At 41.8% G+C, this 6942-nt stretch overlaps 1 long non-coding RNA gene across 1 annotated transcript; it reads left to right on the top strand.

Annotated features, from left to right (window-relative positions):
- Positions 1–606: 606 nt before the first annotated feature.
- Positions 607–5984, top strand: LOC108292932. The gene is made up of 3 exons (XR_001820490.2): positions 607–744; positions 4795–4874; positions 5748–5984. It is a non-coding gene; the product is annotated as an uncharacterized LOC108292932 (long non-coding RNA).
- The last annotated feature ends 958 nt before the right edge of the window (positions 5985–6942 follow it).

Here is a 6942-nt window from a genome sequence, read left to right as displayed (position 1 = left end):
AGGTGAGGCAGAGGATTGCTTGAGCTTAGCAGTTTCAGGTTGCAGTGAACTAGGATCACACCATTGCACTCAAGCTTGGGCAATAGAATGAGATCCTGTCTCAAAAGCAAACAAAAAAAACCTTGCAGAGATTTAGGTCATTACATTTAACATACTGCTAAATAATTAAATAGTAACAATACTTTTGCTTTGATTGCAACTATCTTCTATTTTCCTCACCTTTTCCTTCTGGCTATCAGATTAAAGACTCATTGACTCACTGTTGTCTTTCAATTATCTTTCTTTCTACATTTCCTACCTGGCTCCACTTGCCAAATCCTGCTGCGTTTTGCTCTGCATCGCTGCCAGAAATTGTCTGTTTCTCCTCTTTAAAACTTGTCCAAACCTTTGCCCCTGTGTGGGCAGCTTCCTGCCAGTACCTGTTCTCATATCTCCTTGTTGGGGCTCAGAAAGCGACTCCCCAAAACATGGAGCTTTGGCATGGCTGAGCACTTTGAACTAGAGATCAGAAGGCCTTAGAAGCTGCTTCAGAAGCAAAATCTCTCTCTGACCTTCTCTTGATCTCTCGTCCTCTGTCTCTCCTTCTCTTCCAAAACAAGTTATAGAATCCAGGATTTCTCTTCCCCAAGGCAGGTTATAGAAACTACAACTCCTCTCTTCCAAAGCAAGCCAAAAAGAAGACCCTCATTCCAAAGGAGCCCTTCCCTGTAGCCAGCAGGAAGGATGCTACACGAAGAGGCCAAGGTGAATTGGAACAGACCGGGCTTGCTGGGTTTTCACGCCTTCGGTCTTACCACTAGATCATGCCCTTTGTCCAGTCTCATTTCTACATGGCCGTCTATTCTTCATTGAACATAAACATAAAAACAGAGACTTTCCCCTGGGTCTTTGAGTCCTTGAATCTCAAAGTTTGATATATGAAGACTCCATCTTTGTCATCTAAAACTTGATTAAATAACTTTGTTATACCTTTTTCTTGTTAACCTGCCCCCCCCCCACCGCTTATTTTTTGTTGTTGTTTCAGAGGGTCTGTGTGCAGATTTGTTAGATGAATATGTTGCGTGATGCTGAGATTTGGGGTAGAGATGGTCTGTCACCCAGGCAGTGAGCATAGTATCCAAAAGGTACTTTCCCTTTTTCTAGCAGTCCTCAGTGTCTATTTTTCCCTTCTTTATGTCCATGTGTGCTTAATGTTTAGCTCCCACTTGTGAGAACATGTGGTATTTTGTTTTCTGTTCTGTGTTAATTCATTAATTCACATGGATGATGGCCTTTAGCTGTGTCCACGTTGCAAATGACATGAGGGTTTTTCTTTTTTATGGCTGTGTAGTATTCCATGGTGTATGTGTACTGTCTTTTGTTATAGGAGTGTTGGCCATGACCGTTATGATGGACGAGGGAAGGGATCAAAACTTTCTGTCCCACATCCTCTACTGAACGTATCAAAGCTTCTTGGCCCAAACAATTTTCCTTGGCATTCAGTCGCAATTACTCCTCCCCATCATGATCGGTAATACTGATATGAACAGAAGTCAGGGAAATGCTAGGTAGAAAAGGGTGGGGTTTCCAGCAAGGATTTCACCCTCAACCTGGACCTGCTTTCCTAAATGAGAACTTCACATCCCTGTTTTTCTGCCCAAATATTGCCTTTTGGCCTGCCACCCCTACATCCTGTGCCCATAAAATCCCCCAGCTCCACTGACAGAGGAGCAGAGGGTGGTGTGGCAGAGAAAAAGAGAAGTGTCTGAATGTCAAGAAGAGAAGAGGCTGGACATTGGAGACTACAGTCAGAGAGGAATTCGACCAGAGACGGTTGAAGAGGAGTTTGGCAGTCTCCAGCAGAACTCTAGGGTAAGATTATCTTCCCATTCCATTCCCTTTCCAGCTCCCCATCCTGCTGACAGCCACTTCTACTGCTCAGTAAAATCTCCACATTCATTATCCTTCTAGTTTGTCTGCCCTGATTCTTCCTGTATGCTAGACAAGAACCCAGCTACCAAGAGGGCAGGGTGTAAAAGGCTGTCACTGACCTGGTTTAACACTTAACCATCTGTAGATGGCAAATGCTAAAATATCATTGTTTATAACACATGCCCTTTGGGGTTCCAGAGGTCGCCAGCAAACCCTAGACATTGTGGTGGGCCAGTGGGGTTCATTCCTCACTCCTACACCTGCTAACCTGCGTGCTCCCCCTCCTATAAGGGATTTGAGCACAGTGGTTGATCAAAGGAGATACCCCTGTTTCAAGTCCCGTGAGGGGGTCAAGGGTCAAGGGAACTCTCCGGTCTCAATATTCCTCAGTGTTAATGAGAGCAAAGAACGCCATAGCATGATACTTCATGAATTGACATCAAGTTTTGCACACAGTTACTTTCATACCACATTAAATTCTCTATTTTTAGCTTTTCCAACAGTTGTCATCCCAGACCACTCAACTGCTGCTCTCACTTCTGCAGAGCTGGCCATACTCTGTGCTTTATTTTGTCACTGATTTTTTGTGTTTTTGCTTTCTGTATTGTCATCTTTAAAATTCATCAGCAAAATTAGTTTATTAAACTTTGATAGCCATCGCAGTACTCATATATAATTTGATAGTGACAATGCGTCCACTTACTGTGAGTTTAGAATAGCTTTGTTCTATAATACTGATGAAGTTCAGGGCACACCAGCCCAAAATATGACACCTTGGCATATTGAATATTTTAAGCTGAAGGAATTTGAGAAATGTACTATGCAGGAAGGACTTTCTGACTTTCCCTGAAGCAGGTCATGTAAGAGGTGCCCTCCTTATACCTGGAGGAAAGGAGCATCCATATCTCCAAAGACACAGGGATGCTGAGAGGAATCTGAATGGATTCGTGGTTTCCCCTAGTTTATTGTAATTAGCACCTGCACATTTTATGCTATCACATTTCCCCATGACTGTCTACTCTTCATCAAACCTCACATTAAAGCACCCAGTTTTAACCCCTTCTTCAGGTTTTCATTTCCTATTGAAGGCTCCAGTGTCACACAAAACATACATTTCTATGGTTCTGTCTTTTGTTCCAGGAGCCCCAGCCGGTGAACCTAAGATGGGTAAAAAACAAAGGTGTTTTTTTCCTCCCCTACAATATTTTATTAATGCTTTTTCAGATTTCAGACTTTTACTTAACATGCTATATTGTGAGATTTCTTTAAAAAATGAGATTCTATATAATTTCTTAAAGAATTTTGTGTATATCTGTTTGTTCATTTTTGTTTTTTATTACATTTAAAAACAATGTCATAGACTTTTGACATTCACTGGGTGCCCATTCTATGGGCCTTCATAAATCTCAAATTTTTGTCTTTCATTTTTGAAAATCATGATAAAACACATATGACATAAACTTTACCATTGTAATCTCTCACTCTTTTTTTTTGAGACAGAGTCTTGCTCTGTTGCCAGGCTGGAGTGCGATGGTGCAGTCTCAGCTCACTGCAACCTCTGCCTCCCAGGTTCAAGCGATTCTCCTATCTCAGCCTCCTGAGTAGCTGAGATTACATGCACCCACCACTACGCCTGGGTAATTTTTGGTATTTTTAGTAGAGACAGGGTTTCACCATGTTGGCCAGGCTGGTCTCAAACTCCTGACCTCAGGTGATCTACCCGCCTCGGCCTCCTAAAGTGCTGAGATTATAACTGAGAGCCCCCACAGCTGGCCGTAATCATTTTTAAGTATACAATTCAATGGCATTAAGAACATTCACAATGTTGTATGATATGGTTCAGAACACACTGTCCCAAAATGTGACACTCTGGCATATTGAGTATTTTAAGCTGAAGGAATTTGAGAAATAGCAGGTGCAGGAAGGACTCTCGGACCTCCCACTTCTCCCTTGAAGCAGGTCACAAGACCCTCATGTGAGAGGTGCCCTTGCTATACTCAGAGGAAAAGAGCATCCCTACCTCTGAAGATGGAGGGATGTCAAGAGCAATCTGAATGAATAGGCCTTGCTGTTTTCCCCAGTTTACTACCCTTAGCTCATAAGGGTAGTAATAGCCTTTGTCCTATGACATTTTTCCATGACATTTTACTCTTCTTCAAATCTAGCAGAAAAATGCACAAGCTTAATTGTTGCTTTGTCTTCATTTCTTTATGAAGGCTCCTTGGTCACATACAACTTACATTAAATAAATTTTTATGTATTTTTTCTTGTTAATCTGTCTTTTGTTAGTCTAATTTACAGTGTCCCAGGCAGAGAACCCAAAGGGATAGAGACAAAGGATATTTTTTTGTCTCCTACATGTGCAACAACCACGGTTATTTATTTCCAGAGCTTTTTTAAAATCTCAAATATTAACACTACCTATTAAACAATACCTCCCCATTCTTTCCTCCCTGCCACTGGTCATCATGATGCCACTTTTTGTCTCTGTGAACTTGACTATTCTAGATATGTAAGTGGAATCACACAATGTTGATTCTTTTGCGTCTGGCTTGCTTACTTAGCATAACCATAATGTTTTCAAGGTTCATCCATGTTTGCAGCATGTAATCAGAACTTCATTTCCTTTTAAGGCTGAATAATATTCCATTATGTGTGTATACTGCATTTTGTTTATCCATTCACTGTTGATGGACATTTGGGTTGCTGCCATCATTTGGCTATTATAATAGCGCTGCTATGAACATGGGTGTATAAGCATCTGTTTGGGTTCTTGCTTTCAGTTCTTTTGAATCTCAAGATTTGATAACACAAATGCAGCATATGATTTTTCCCATAAAACAAACACTTTCCTTATTCAAACCTTTCATGTCTTCTTTTCAGTCATAACCCTTAAAGTTGATTTCCTCTGTGTGACCATTTTCTGTCAAGAAATGTAGCTTTATATCCACTACTGGGCAAAGGTAAGTCAAACCCAGCAAAGTGATAATTACTGTTCCCTTCCCACCACTATGTACCTGTGCAGCTAGTATGCAAAGAGGAGCATTGCCAAATCCTAGATTTGTGATCAGTTGCCCAATGTAGACCAAACTGTGTCCTGTAGGATGTAAATTTTGTACCCCGGACTCATACTCAGAATATTTTTCTGCTTCTTGTATAGCTAGGGAAGGAAGCCAGAAGTGAGAGGACTAGATTGACACCTGGGTAATTAGAAGGCTTTGTTCCCTAAAGCCCAGTTAAATGGTGTTGAGCTATCACTCAGTACTAGCAGAAACAGTTTCCTCTTGCTTTTTTCTAAAACCAACCACTAAATAATGTTAGGGTATCTTTGAAGCAATAATGTTTAATCACTCACAGTTCTTTGAAAGGAATGTGTTTAAGATTAAAAAAAAAAAAAAAAAAAGCCCAAAGGCAGAGAGCTTAAATAGTAGGCATTTGGCAATAAATACAGTTACTTCCCCTCTTCGGCCTGCTCCACTCCCTCCCCCATAACTCTTAGCACAAAGCTTCAGGTTTAGTTTTGGAGAGAGTAGGTCTACATTCACTTGAAGAAAGTCTTCTTGTTTTTCATTTGTTCTGTTGACTTCACTGTCTTTTAAAATATCTGTGTTGTGGAGAACATACTGAATTCTGAATTACTAAGTAGCATATCTGTTTGCTGTAGAAAAGGATTTCAGTCCAACAGTAAAAGATTTTAGCTTGCCTCTGTAGCAGGTGGTCTTGATCCCTAAGACAGGTGAAGATGAAATGAGAGAGAGAGAAGAGATACACACAGAGAGAGGCTTGTGATTCCTTGAGGGGCAAAACTACTTATATCTCCTTTGTTTTTCTTAAAGACATAGAGAAGGGATGGTGATGGTGATGGAGGGTCTCCAGGGGAATTACGAGAGTTGTGGTGGTGTCTCACGAGGCATTGGCGAGGGAAAAGATCCCACTCACATGATTGGCAGGCCTGGGCAAAGCTAGTATGGACAGTCTCTAAAGTACTCTCAGATGGAAGTATTCATGGAGCAGTTTTGATATGATTTGGCTGTGTCCCCACCCAAATCTCATCTTGAATTGTAGTTCACATAATCCCTATGTGGCCATGGGAGGAAACTGGCAGGAGGTGATTGGATCATGGGGGTGGTTTTACCTCCATTCCGTTCTCGTGATAGTGAGTTCTCACGAGATTTGATGGTTTCATGAGGGGCTTTTTCTCCTTTGCTTGGCACTTCTGTTTCACCTGCTGCTGTGTGAAGAAGGATGTGCCTACTTCCTCTTCCACTATGATTGTAAGTTTCCTAAGGCCTCCCCAGTTATGTTAAACTGTCAATTAAACCTCTTTCTTTTAAAATTACCCAGTCTCAGGCTGTTCTTTATAGCAGCATGAGAATGGACTAATACAAGTTGTCATCTAGACTAGTCTGCTCAAAGCTTTTCTTTAGGCTGGGCACAGTGGCTCATGCCTGTAATCCCAGCATTGGAGAGGCCAAGGAGGGCAAATCACGAGGTCAGCAGTTCGAGACCAGCCTGGCCAGACATGGTGAAACCCTGTCTCTACTAAAAAAATACAAAAATTAGTCAGGCATGTGCTGATGGGCACCTGTAACCCAGCTACTTGGGAGGTGGAGGCAGGAGAATCACTTGAACTCAGGAGGCAGAGCTGAGATAATGCCACTGTACTCTAGCTTGTGTGACAGCAAGACTCTTTCTCAACAACAACAACAAAAAAGGCTTTTCTTCAGTCAACTAGGTGTAACCCTGATTCCAGGAGCTTGGCCTAAGGGGCAAGATATAGGAGCTATGTCTTCTGCCCAGGTGGGAGTTCTGTTTCTCCCTGCACACTTCATGGGGCAGCTCTCCCAGCTCCTCTGTGCCATGAGACCCCCGAATCGGCAGATTGTTTTTTCTTAGTTCTCAACATCACATTTCTTTATTTAATTTGAAGATATACTTCAAGTGTAGACATTTTAAAAAGAGGGCATTTGAATGCCCTCTGTGCGCATCTTAAGGGATTTTCAGAGGCGTGCTTATACCCTTACTTCACAC

The sequence above is a fragment of the Cebus imitator genome, unplaced genomic scaffold (assembly GCF_001604975.1).
Source record: "Cebus imitator isolate Cc_AM_T3 unplaced genomic scaffold, Cebus_imitator-1.0 Scaffold514, whole genome shotgun sequence".
Classification (NCBI taxonomy): Eukaryota; Metazoa; Chordata; class Mammalia; order Primates; family Cebidae; genus Cebus; species Cebus imitator.
Note: the sequence above shows the minus strand (reverse complement) of the source record. Positions and strands in the feature narration are given on the sequence as shown.